This window comes from Cryptomeria japonica, unplaced genomic scaffold (assembly GCF_030272615.1).
Source record: "Cryptomeria japonica unplaced genomic scaffold, Sugi_1.0 HiC_scaffold_98, whole genome shotgun sequence".
NCBI lineage: Eukaryota > Viridiplantae > Streptophyta > Pinopsida > Cupressales > Cupressaceae > Cryptomeria > Cryptomeria japonica.
In genome coordinates, this window is record NW_026728920.1 from 87501 (window position 1) to 100421 (window position 12921).

The 12921-nt window shown below is 63.6% G+C and overlaps 2 non-coding genes across 2 annotated transcripts; both read right to left on the reverse strand.

The window, feature by feature from the left end:
• Window positions 1-855: 855 nt before the first annotated feature.
• LOC131864947 (5S ribosomal RNA) lies at window positions 856-974 on the reverse strand. Its single transcript, XR_009363673.1, has one exon. It is a non-coding gene; the product is annotated as a 5S ribosomal RNA (ribosomal RNA).
• Window positions 975-6963: 5989 nt separating this feature from the next.
• On the reverse strand, window positions 6964-7082 carry LOC131864948 (5S ribosomal RNA). The gene has a single exon (XR_009363674.1). It is a non-coding gene; the product is annotated as a 5S ribosomal RNA (ribosomal RNA).
• Window positions 7083-12921: the final 5839 nt, after the last annotated feature.

Below are 12921 nucleotides of genomic sequence, written 5' to 3' on the forward strand. Positions count from 1 at the left end.
GGCGCCATGGTGCGCACCTTTCGTGCGCTCCAAGGTGCGCACGAAGTCGGAGCTCGGTTTGCCCCGGGTGCGCACCTTGGTGGGCGCCATGGTGCACTCCGAGGTGCCCAAGATTGGTGCGCACCAAGGAGCGCTCCGAAGTGCGCTCCAAGGTGCGCAGGTGCGCGCGAAGTCGAAAGTTGGGTTAATTGTCCGGTTTGCCTCGGGTGCGCACCTTGCGTGCACCTTCGCCAGGGTGGGCGCCTTGGTGCGCACACCTTGGCTGGGCTGCGCACCCGGGCGCGCACACCTTGGCACCCGCGTTTCCTTCATTTTAAATTTTTTTTTTTTACAATCTCTCAAGTGGGAAATTCTATAATCTCAACTTTTTTTGCCTTTTCAGGAAACTTTTGAATGGAGCGCATCATTGGTGCGCTCCGAAGTGTGCTCCAAGGTGCGCACCTCTGGTGTGCTCCAAAGCTCTCTCCAGCTGCGTGCACCTGCCCCGGCCGCGCACCCGGCCCCGCCCAGCTTCGCTCACCTGTCCCGGGCGTCTGGTGCGGAACCTTAGAGTAAGAAACATCACCGTGCACCTTGGCCAACGTGCGCGACTCGACCGAGCGCGCACTGGCCGAGGTGCACACCGATTTCACCTGGGTGCGCGCGCAGCACCTCGGGCGCACCGGGGTGCGCGCACAACGCCCGGGTTGCACCGTGGCCTGTGTGCTCGGGGCGCCTCGGGTGCGCGCTCGGTGTCGCCCCCGCGCGCGCGGTAGTGCGGGCAGCGCACCCCGGCCCGGCCCGGCCCCGACGAGAACGCAAACGGGCAAAAGGTTTATTCAAATAGCATTGCGACGCCCGGCGAAAAACTAAGAAAGGGTGCAACACCGGGACTTCCCGGGAGGTCACCCATCCCAGTACTACTCCGGCCCAAGCGCGCTTAACTGCGGAGTTCTGATGGGATCCGGTGCACTAACGCTGGTATGATCGCACCCGTTATGAGCTTGTCGCAGTGTGTACTTAGCAAACCGCGACCCACGTGCGAATCCACCCCGGCCACCCACCCCCGTCGAGGTGCACACCCTCCCTCGCGAAGTGCGCCCCGTTCGCCAAGTGTGAGCCCTGCCCGGGTGCGCGCACCTTGCTAGGGCGTCGGGTGTGCACCCGGCCCGGCCTACGTGCGTGCACCTGGACGGGGCGTCGTGTGCGTGCAGTGTCCCGTCTGCAACGCGGTGCCCACACACCACCTCGGGCGCAACGACCTGCGCTCACATGTGGGCCGAGTGCACCTTGGTGCATGTTCGGGGCGCCTCGGGTGCACGCTCGATCTTGCCCCGGTGCACCAAGGCGCTCGGTTTGCCCCGGGTGCGCACTTGGTGCAAGGTGGGCACCCAAAATAGGGATCAAGCACCAAAACACAAGTTTCGGGATGCAAAATGGGACCCAAGGACCACAAATGCGTTCCAAGACCCATGATGGGTCCACGAGAACAAAAATGTGTTCCGAGACTTAATAAACAAATATTGGGTTTTAGGAGAAGAAACATGCTCTGATGCCCAAAACGAGAATCGACCCCGAAAAGGCCACAGGCCAAAAGTGGGATGCGAGACAAAAAAAAATGGGACCCGAGGACCAAAATTGGGTTCCCAGGTCGAAGACAGGGCAACCGGACAAGAAACGACCTCTAAGGCTCGAAATGAGTCCCGACGACTAAAACTTGACAAGAAGCACCCATCAGGCACCCAACTCGACACCCATGGGATGCCGACCCACCCGGGCTTCCACCTAGCACACCTTGGCACCCACCCACCCTCGCACCCAACCTCGCACCCAACTTAGCACCTTTGAACCCACATTGGCACTCACCCTGACCCTGGCACCTTGGAACCCACATTGGCACTCACCTTGACCCTGGCACCCACCTTTGCACTCACCTTGGGACCCACCCTGGCTCCCACCTCGGCACCCACCCAGACACCCACCTTGGTTCCTTGGCACCCACCTTGGATCCTTGGCACCCACCCCGACACCCACCTTGGCACGCAACTTGGCTACTTGCCACCCACCTTGGCTCCTTGACGCCCACCCCGACAACCACCCCGTGACCTACCCTGGCTAGGGTTGGTGCACACCCACCCTGGTGCCCACCTTGGCACCCACCCCATGACCCACCTTGGCACGCACCTTAGTACCCACCCCGTTACCCACCCTAGGACCCACCCCGTGACCCACCTTGGCCAGGGTGGGTGCCTTGGTGCGCACAACTTGCCTGGGCTGCACACCAGGGCGGGCTCAAGATGGCACCCGCGTTCCGTTTTTTTCACTATCTTTCAAAACGGAAATTTTAAAATCTCGTTTTTTTTTTTTTTTTGCCTTTTCTGGAAATTAGTGAAGGCAGCGCATCAAAGGTGCGCAATGCTGGTGCGAACCCGGGAGCGCTCCGATGTGTGCTCCAAGGTGCGGCGTGCACGAAGTCCGAGCCCGGCTTGCCCCGGGTGCGCACCTCGCGTGCACCTTCGCCGGGGTGAGCACCTTGGCTGGGTTGCGCGCCCTGGTGCGCACCAAGGAGCGCTCTGAAGTGTGCTCCAAGGTGCGGCGTGCACGAAGTCGGAGCTCGGTTTGCCCCGGGTGTGCACCTCGGGTGCGCACCTCGCGTGCACCTTCGCTGCGGTGGGCACCTTGGCTGGGTTGCGCGCCTTGGTGGGCACCATGCAGTGCACGAAGTCGGAGCCCGGTTTGCCCCGGGCGCGCACCTCCGCCAGGGTGGGCACCTTGGTGCGCACAACTTGCCTGGGCTGCGCACCAGGAAGGGCTCAAGATGGCACCCGCGTTCCGTTTTTTTCACTATCTTTCAGAACGGAAATTTTAAAATATCGTTTTTTTTTGCCTTTTCTGGAAATTAGTGAAGGCAGCGCATCAAAGGTGCGCAACGCTGGTGCGAACCTGGGAGCGCTCCGATGTGTGCTCCAAGGTGCGGCGTGCACGAAGTCGGAGCCCGGTTTGCCCCGGGTGCGCCCTGGTGGGCACCATGGTGCGCACCAAGGAGCGCTCCGAAGTGTGCTCCAAGGTGCGGCCTGCACGAAGTCGGAGCCCGGTTTGCCCCGGGTGTGCACCGCGGGTGGGCACCTTGGTGCGCATGCCTTGCCTGGGCTGCGCACCAGGGCGGGCTCAAGATGGCACCCGCGTTCCGTTTTTTTCACTATCTTTCAAAACGGAAATTTTAAAATCTCATTTTTTTTTGCCTTTTCTGGAAATTAGTGAAGGCAGCGCATCAAAGGTGCGCACCTCGCTGCCCACCACGGTGCGCAACGCCGGTGGGCACCCGGGAGTGCTTCGAAGTGTGCTCCAAGGTGCTGCGTGCACGTTGTCGGAGCCCGGTTTGCCCCGGGTGCGCACCTCGCGTGCACCTTCGTCGGGGTGGGCACCTTGGCTGGGTTTGCCCCGGCTGCGCTCCGAAGCGGGGTTATTGGAGCGCCGCCTCTTTTTTTGTCGGAGCGTTTGGTGGGGTTTCTCGCATTGGCTCTTCCCAGGCCCGGTTGCCACCCTGGCGCGCACGAAGTCGGAAGTAGGGTTAATTGCCCGGGTGCGCACCTTTGCCAGGGTGGGCACCTTACCTGGGCTGTGCACCAGGGCGGGCTCAAGATGGCACCCGCGTTCCGTTTTTTTCACTATCTTTCAAAACGGAAATTTTAAAATCTCCTCTTTTTTTTGCCTTTTCTGGAAATTAGTGAAGGCAGCGCATCAAAGGTGCGCACCTCGCTGCCCACCTTGGTGTGCTCTGAGGTGCGCACCCGGGAGCGCTACGAAGTGTGCTCCAAGGTGCGGCGTGCACGTTGTCGGAGCCCGGTTTGCCCCGGGTGCGCACCTCGCCTGCACCTTGGCCGGGGTGGGCACCCTGGCTGGGTTTGCCCAGGGTGCGCTCCGAAGCGGGGTTACTGGAGCGCCCCCTCTTTTTTTGTCAGAGCGTTTGGTGGGGTTTCTCGCATTGGCTCTTCCCAGGCCCGGTTGTTGGGTGCGCTCCCACCCTGGCGCGCGCGAAGTTGGAAGTTGGGTTAATTGCCCGGGCGCGCACCTTCGCCAGGGTGGGCACCTTGGTGCGCACACCTTGGCTGGGCTGCGCACCAGGGCGGGCTCAAGATGGCACCAGCATTCCCTTTTTCTCACTATCTTTCAAAACGGAAATTTTAAAATCTCGTTTTCTTTTGCCTTTTATGGAAATTAGTGAAGGCATCGCATCAAAGGTGCGCACCTCGCTGCCCACCTTGGTGTGCTCCGAGGTGCCCACCACGGTGCGCTCCGAGGTGCCCACCACGGTGCGCAACGCCGGTGCGAACCCGGGAGCGCCCCGATGTGTGCTCCAAGGTGCGGCGTGCACGAAGCCGGACCCCGGTTTGCCCCGGGTGCGCACCTCGCGTGCACCTTGGTGCGCACACCTTGGCTGGGTTGCGCGGCCTGGTGGGCACCATGGTGCGCACCAAGGAGCGCTCCGAAGTGTGCTCCAAGGTGCGGCGTGCACGAAGTCCTAGCCCGGTTTGCCCCGGGTGCGCACCTTCGCCGCGGTGGGCACCATGGCGTGCACGAAGTCGGAGCCCGGTTTGCCCCGGGTGCGCACCTCGCGTGCACCTTCGCCGGGGTGGGCACCTCGGCTGGGTTGCGCGCCCTGGTGCGCACCAAGGAGCGCTCCGAAGTGTGCTCCAAGGTGCGGCGTGCACGAAGTCGGAGCCCGGTTTGCCCCGGGTGCGCACCTTCGCCGCGGTGGGCACCCTGGTGCGCACCATGGCGTGCACGAAGTCGGAGCCCGGTTTGCCCCGGGTGCGCACCTCGCGTGCACCTTCGGCGGGGTTGCGCGCCCTGGTGCGCACCAAGGAGCGCTCCGAAGTGTGCTCCAAGGTGCGGCGTGCACGAAGTCGGAGCCCGGTTTGCCCCGGGTGCGCACCTCGCGTGCACCTTCGGCGGGGTTGCGCGCCCTGGTGGGCACCATGGTGCGCACCAAGGAGCGCTCCGAAGTGTGCTCCAAGGTGCGGCGTGCACGAAGTCGGAGCCCGGTTTGCCCCGGGTGCGCACCTCGCGTGCACCTTCGCCGCGGTGGGCACCATGGCGTGCACGAAGTCGGAGCCCGGTTTGCCCCGGGTGCGCACCTCGCGTGCACCTTCGCCGCGGTGGGCACCATGGCGTGCACGAAGTCGGAGCCCGGTTTGCCCCGGGTGCGCACCTCGCGTGCACCTTCGCTGGGGTGGGCACCTCGGCTGGGTTGCGCGCCCTGGTGCGCACCAAGGAGCGCTCCGAAGTGTGCTCCAAGGTGCGGCGTGCACGAAGTCGGAGCCCGGTTTGCCCCGGGTGCGCACCTCGCGTGCACCTTCGCCGCGGTGGGCACCATGGCGTGCACGAAGTCGGAGCCCGGTTTGCCCCGGGTGCGCACCCCGCGTGCACCTTCGCCGGGGTGGGCACCTCGGCTGGGTTGCGCGCCCTGGTGCGCACCAAGGAGCGCTCCGAAGTGTGCTCCAAGGTGCGGCGTGCACGAAGTCGGAGCCCGGTTTACCCCGGGTGCGCACCTCGCGTGCACCTTCGCCGCGGTGGGCACCTTGGCTGGGTTGGGCACCATTGAGCGCTCCGAAGTGTGCTCCAAGGTGCGCACCATGGCCCTCCAAGGTGCGCAGCATGGCGTGCACGAAGTCGGAGCCCGGTTTGCCCCGGGTGCGCACCTCGCGTGCACCTTCGCCAGGGTGGGCACCTCGGTGCGCACACCTTCTCAATGTTTTCTTGCCTTTTCTGGAAATTGGTGAAGGCAGCGCATCAAAGGTGCGCACCTCGGTGTGCTCCGAGGTGCGAACCCGAGAGCGCTCCGAGGTGCCCACGAAGTCGAAAGTCGGGTTAATTGCATTGTTTTCCCCGGGTGCGCTCCGAGGTGCGCAACATCGGTGCGCACCAAGGAGGGCTCCGAAGTGTGCTCCAAGGTGCGCACGATTCGGAGCTCGGTTTGCCCGGGGTGCGCACACCTTGGCTGGGTTGCGCACCCTTTGTGCGCTCCAAGGTGCGCACGAAGTCGGAGCTCGGTTTGCCCCGGGTGCGCACCTTCGCCAGGGTGCGCACCTTGATGCGCACGCCTTGGCTGGGCTGCGCACCTTGGTGGGCGCCATGGTGCGCACCTTTCGTGCGCTCCAAGGTGCGCACGAAGTCGGAGCTCGGTTTGCCCCGGGTGCGCACCTTGGTGGGCGCCATGGTGCACTCCGAGGTGCCCAAGATTGGTGCGCACCAAGGAGCGCTCCGAAGTGCGCTCCAAGGTGCGCAGGTGCGCGCGAAGTCGAAAGTTGGGTTAATTGTCCGGTTTGCCTCGGGTGCGCACCTTGCGTGCACCTTCGCCAGGGTGGGCGCCTTGGTGCGCACACCTTGGCTGGGCTGCGCACCCGGGCGCGCACACCTTGGCACCCGCGTTTCCTTCATTTTAAATTTTTTTTTTTTACAATCTCTCAAGTGGGAAATTCTATAATCTCAACTTTTTTTGCCTTTTCAGGAAACTTTTGAATGGAGCGCATCATTGGTGCGCTCCGAAGTGTGCTCCAAGGTGCGCACCTCTGGTGTGCTCCAAAGCTCTCTCCAGCTGCGTGCACCTGCCCCGGCCGCGCACCCGGCCCCGCCCAGCTTCGCTCACCTGTCCCGGGCGTCTGGTGCGGAACCTTAGAGTAAGAAACATCACCGTGCACCTTGGCCAACGTGCGCGACTCGACCGAGCGCGCACTAGCCGAGGTGCACACCGATTTCACCTGGGTGCGCGCGCAGCACCTCGGGCGCACCGGGGTGCGCGCACAACGCCCGGGTTGCACCGTGGCCTGTGTGCTCGGGGCGCCTCGGGTGCACGCTCGGTGTCGCCCCCGCGCGCGCGGTAGTGCGGGCAGCGCACCCCGGCCCGGCCCGGCCCCGACGAGAACGCAAACGGGCAAAAGGTTTATTCAAATAGCATTGCGACGCCCGGCGAAAAACTAAAAAAGGGTGCAACACCGGGACTTCCCGGGAGGTCACCCATCCCAGTACTACTCCGGCCCAAGCGCGCTTAACTGCGGAGTTCTGATGGGATCCGGTGCACTAACGCTGGTATGATCGCACCCGTTATGAGCTTGTCGCAGTGTGTACTTAGCAAACCGCGACCCACGTGCGAATCCACCCCGGCCACCCACCCCCGTCGAGGTGCACACCCTCCCTCGCGAAGTGCGCCCCGTTCGCCAAGTGTGAGCCCTGCCCGGGTGCGCGCACCTTGCTAGGGCGTCGGGTGTGCACCGGCCCGGCCTACGTGCGTGCACCTGGACGGGGCGTCGTGTGCGTGCAGTGTCCCGTCTGCAACGCGGTGCCCACACACCACCTCGGGCGCAACGACCTGCGCTCACATGTGGGCCGAGTGCACCTTGGTGCATGTTCGGGGCGCCTCGGGTGCACGCTCGATCTTGCCCCGGTGCACCAAGGCGCTCGGTTTGCCCCGGGTGCGCACTTGGTGCAAGGTGGGCACCCAAAATAGGGATCAAGCACCAAAACACAAGTTTCGGGATGCAAAATGGGACCCAAGGACCACAAATGCGTTCCAAGACCCATGATGGGTCCACGAGAACAAAAATGTGTTCCGAGACTTAATAAACAAATATTGGGTTTTAGGAGAAGAAACATGCTCTGATGCCCAAAACGAGAATCGACCCCGAAAAGGCCACAGGCCAAAAGTGGGATGCGAGACAAAAAAAAATGGGACCCGAGGACCAAAATTGGGTTCCCAGGTCGAAGACAGGGCAACCGGACAAGAAACGACCTCTAAGGCTCGAAATGAGTCCCGACGACTAAAACTTGACAAGAAGCACCCATCAGGCACCCAACTCGACACCCATGGGATGCCGACCCACCCGGGCTTCCACCTAGCACACCTTGGCACCCACCCACCCTCGCACCCAACCTCGCACCCAACTTAGCACCTTTGAACCCACATTGGCACTCACCCTGACCCTGGCACCTTGGAACCCACATTGGCACTCACCTTGACCCTGGCACCCACCTTTGCACTCACCTTGGGACCCACCCTGGCTCCCACCTCGGCACCCACCCAGACACCCACCTTGGTTCCTTGGCACCCACCTTGGATCCTTGGCACCCACCCCGACACCCACCTTGGCACGCAACTTGGCTACTTGCCACCCACCTTGGCTCCTTGACGCCCACCCCGACAACCACCCCGTGACCTACCCTGGCTAGGGTTGGTGCACACCCACCCTGGTGCCCACCTTGGCACCCACCCCATGACCCACCTTGGCACGCACCTTAGTACCCACCCCGTTACCCACCCTAGGACCCACCCCGTGACCCACCTTGGCCAGGGTGGGTGCCTTGGTGCGCACAACTTGCCTGGGCTGCACACCAGGGCGGGCTCAAGATGGCACCCGCGTTCCGTTTTTTTCACTATCTTTCAAAACGGAAATTTTAAAATCTCGTTTTTTTTTTTTTTTTGCCTTTTCTGGAAATTAGTGAAGGCAGCGCATCAAAGGTGCGCAATGCTGGTGCGAACCCGGGAGCGCTCCGATGTGTGCTCCAAGGTGCGGCGTGCACGAAGTCCGAGCCCGGCTTGCCCCGGGTGCGCACCTCGCGTGCACCTTCGCCGGGGTGAGCACCTTGGCTGGGTTGCGCGCCCTGGTGCGCACCAAGGAGCGCTCTGAAGTGTGCTCCAAGGTGCGGCGTGCACGAAGTCGGAGCTCGGTTTGCCCCGGGTGTGCACCTCGGGTGCGCACCTCGCGTGCACCTTCGCTGCGGTGGGCACCTTGGCTGGGTTGCGCGCCTTGGTGGGCACCATGCAGTGCACGAAGTCGGAGCCCGGTTTGCCCCGGGCGCGCACCTCCGCCAGGGTGGGCACCTTGGTGCGCACAACTTGCCTGGGCTGCGCACCAGGAAGGGCTCAAGATGGCACCCGCGTTCCGTTTTTTTCACTATCTTTCAGAACGGAAATTTTAAAATATCGTTTTTTTTTGCCTTTTCTGGAAATTAGTGAAGGCAGCGCATCAAAGGTGCGCAACGCTGGTGCGAACCTGGGAGCGCTCCGATGTGTGCTCCAAGGTGCGGCGTGCACGAAGTCGGAGCCCGGTTTGCCCCGGGTGCGCCCTGGTGGGCACCATGGTGCGCACCAAGGAGCGCTCCGAAGTGTGCTCCAAGGTGCGGCCTGCACGAAGTCGGAGCCCGGTTTGCCCCGGGCGTGCACCGCGGGTGGGCACCTTGGTGCGCATGCCTTGCCTGGGCTGCGCACCAGGGCGGGCTCAAGATGGCACCCGCGTTCCGTTTTTTTCACTATCTTTCAAAACGGAAATTTTAAAATCTCATTTTTTTTTGCCTTTTCTGGAAATTAGTGAAGGCAGCGCATCAAAGGTGCGCACCTCGCTGCCCACCACAGTGCGCAACGCCGGTGGGCACCCGGGAGTGCTTCGAAGTGTGCTCCAAGGTGCTGCGTGCACGTTGTCGGAGCCCGGTTTGCCCCGGGTGCGCACCTCGCGTGCACCTTCGTCGGGGTGGGCACCTTGGCTGGGTTTGCCCCGGCTGCGCTCCGAAGCGGGGTTATTGGAGCGCCGCCTCTTTTTTTGTCGGAGCGTTTGGTGGGGTTTCTCGCATTGGCTCTTCCCAGGCCCGGTTGCCACCCTGGCGCGCACGAAGTCGGAAGTAGGGTTAATTGCCCGGGTGCGCACCTTTGCCAGGGTGGGCACCTTACCTGGGCTGTGCACCCGGGCGGGCTCAAGATGGCACCCGCGTTCCGTTTTTTTCACTATCTTTCAAAACGGAAATTTTAAAATCTCCTCTTTTTTTTGCCTTTTCTGGAAATTAGTGAAGGCAGCGCATCAAAGGTGCGCACCTCGCTGCCCACCTTGGTGTGCTCTGAGGTGCGCACCCGGGAGCGCTACGAAGTGTGCTCCAAGGTGCGGCGTGCACGTTGTCGGAGCCCGGTTTGCCCCGGGTGCGCACCTCGCCTGCACCTTGGCCGGGGTGGGCACCCTGGCTGGGTTTGCCCAGGGTGCGCTCCGAAGCGGGGTTACTGGAGCGCCCCCTCTTTTTTTGTCAGAGCGTTTGGTGGGGTTTCTCGCATTGGCTCTTCCCAGGCCCGGTTGTTGGGTGCGCTCCCACCCTGGCGCGCGCGAAGTTGGAAGTTGGGTTAATTGCCCGGGCGCGCACCTTCGCCAGGGTGGGCACCTTGGTGCGCACACCTTGGCTGGGCTGCGCACCAGGGCGGGCTCAAGATGGCACCAACATTCCCTTTTTCTCACTATCTTTCAAAACGGAAATTTTAAAATCTCGTTTTCTTTTGCCTTTTATGGAAATTAGTGAAGGCATCGCATCAAAGGTGCGAACCTCGCTGCCCACCTTGGTGTGCTCCGAGGTGCCCACCACGGTGCGCTCCGAGGTGCCCACCACGGTGCGCAACGCCGGTGCGAACCCGGGAGCGCCCCGATGTGTGCTCCAAGGTGCGGCGTGCACGAAGCCGGACCCCGGTTTGCCCCGGGTGCGCACCTCGCGTGCACCTTGGTGCGCACACCTTGGCTGGGTTGCGCGGCCTGGTGGGCACCATGGTGCGCACCAAGGAGCGCTCCGAAGTGTGCTCCAAGGTGCGGCGTGCACGAAGTCCTAGCCCGGTTTGCCCCGGGTGCGCACCTTCGCCGCGGTGGGCACCATGGCGTGCACGAAGTCGGAGCCCGGTTTGCCCCGGGTGCGCACCTCGCGTGCACCTTCGCCGGGGTGGGCACCTCGGCTGGGTTGCGCGCCCTGGTGCGCACCAAGGAGCGCTCCGAAGTGTGCTCCAAGGTGCGGCGTGCACGAAGTCGGAGCCCGGTTTGCCCCGGGTGCGCACCTCGCGTGCACCTTCGGCGGGGTTGCGCGCCCTGGTGCGCACCAAGGAGCGCTCCGAAGTGTGCTCCAAGGTGCGGCGTGCACGAAGTCGGAGCCCGGTTTGCCCCGGGTGCGCACCTCGCGTGCACCTTCGGCGGGGTTGCGCGCCCTGGTGGGCACCATGGTGCGCACCAAGGAGCGCTCCGAAGTGTGCTCCAAGGTGCGGCGTGCACGAAGTCGGAGCCCGGTTTGCCCCGGGTGCGCACCTCGCGTGCACCTTCGCCGCGGTGGGCACCATGGCGTGCACGAAGTCGGAGCCCGGTTTGCCCCGGGTGCGCACCTCGCGTGCACCTTCGCCGGGGTGGGCACCTCGGCTGGGTTGCGCGCCCTGGTGCGCACCAAGGAGCGCTCCGAAGTGTGCTCCAAGGTGCGGCGTGCACGAAGTCGGAGCCCGGTTTGCCCCGGGTGCGCACCTCGCGTGCACCTTCGCCGCGGTGGGCACCATGGCGTGCACGAAGTCGGAGCCCGGTTTGCCTCGGGTGCGCACCCCGCGTGCACCTTCGCCGGGGTGGGCACCTCGGCTGGGTTGCGCGCCCTGGTGCGCACCAAGGAGCGCTCCGAAGTGTGCTCCAAGGTGCGGCGTGCACGAAGTCGGAGCCCGGTTTGCCCCGGGTGCGCACCTCGCGTGCACCTTCGCCGCGGTGGGCACCTTGGCTGGGTTGGGCACCATTGAGCGCTCCGAAGTGTGCTCCAAGGTGCGCACCATGGCCCTCCAAGGTGCGCAGCATGGCGTGCACGAAGTCGGAGCCCGGTTTGCCCCGGGTGCGCACCTCGCGTGCACCTTCGCCAGGGTGGGCACCTCGGTGCGCACACCTTCTCAATGTTTTCTTGCCTTTTCTGGAAATTGGTGAAGGCAGCGCATCAAAGGTGCGCACCTCGGTGTGCTCCGAGGTGCGAACCCGAGAGCGCTCCGAGGTGCCCACGAAGTCGAAAGTCGGGTTAATTGCATTGTTTTCCCCGGGTGCGCTCCGAGGTGCGCAACATCGGTGCGCACCAAGGAGGGCTCCGAAGTGTGCTCCAAGGTGCGCACGATTCGGAGCTCGGTTTGCCCGGGGTGCGCACACCTTGGCTGGGTTGCGCACCCTTTGTGCGCTCCAAGGTGCGCACGAAGTCGGAGCTCGGTTTGCCCCGGGTGCGCACCTTCGCCAGGGTGCGCACCTTGATGCGCACGCCTTGGCTGGGCTGCGCACCTTGGTGGGCGCCATGGTGCGCACCTTTCGTGCGCTCCAAGGTGCGCACGAAGTCGGAGCTCGGTTTGCCCCGGGTGCGCACCTTGGTGGGCGCCATGGTGCACTCCGAGGTGCCCAAGATTGGTGCGCAACAAGGAGCGCTCCGAAGTGCGCTCCAAGGTGCGCAGGTGCGCGCGAAGTCGAAAGTTGGGTTAATTGTCCGGTTTGCCTCGGGTGCGCACCTTGCGTGCACCTTCGCCAGGGTGGGCGCCTTGGTGCGCACACCTTGGCTGGGCTGCGCACCCGGGCGCGCACACCTTGGCACCCGCGTTTCCTTCATTTTAAATTTTTTTTTTTTACAATCTCTCAAGTGGGAAATTCTATAATCTCAACTTTTTTTGCCTTTTCAGGAAACTTTTGAATGGAGCGCATCATTGGTGCGCTCCGAAGTGTGCTCCAAGGTGCGCACCTCTGGTGTGCTCCAAAGCTCTCTCCAGCTGCGTGCACCTGCCCCGGCCGCGCACCCGGCCCCGCCCAGCTTCGCTCACCTGTCCCGGGCGTTTGGTGCGGAACCTTAGAGTAAGAAACATCACCGTGCACCTTGGCCAACGTGCGCGACTCGACCGAGCGCGCACTGGCCGAGGTGCACACCGATTTCACCTGGGTGCGCGCGCAGCACCTCGGGCGCACCGGGGTGCGCGCACAACGCCCGGGTTGCACCGTGGCCTGTGTGCTCGGGGCGCCTCGGGTGCGCGCTCGGTGTCGCCCCCGCGCGCGCGGTAGTGCGGGCAGCGCACCCCGGCCCGGCCCGGCCCCGACGAGAACGCAAACGGGCAAAAGGTTTATTCAAATAGCATTGCGACGCCCGGCGAAAAACTAAGAA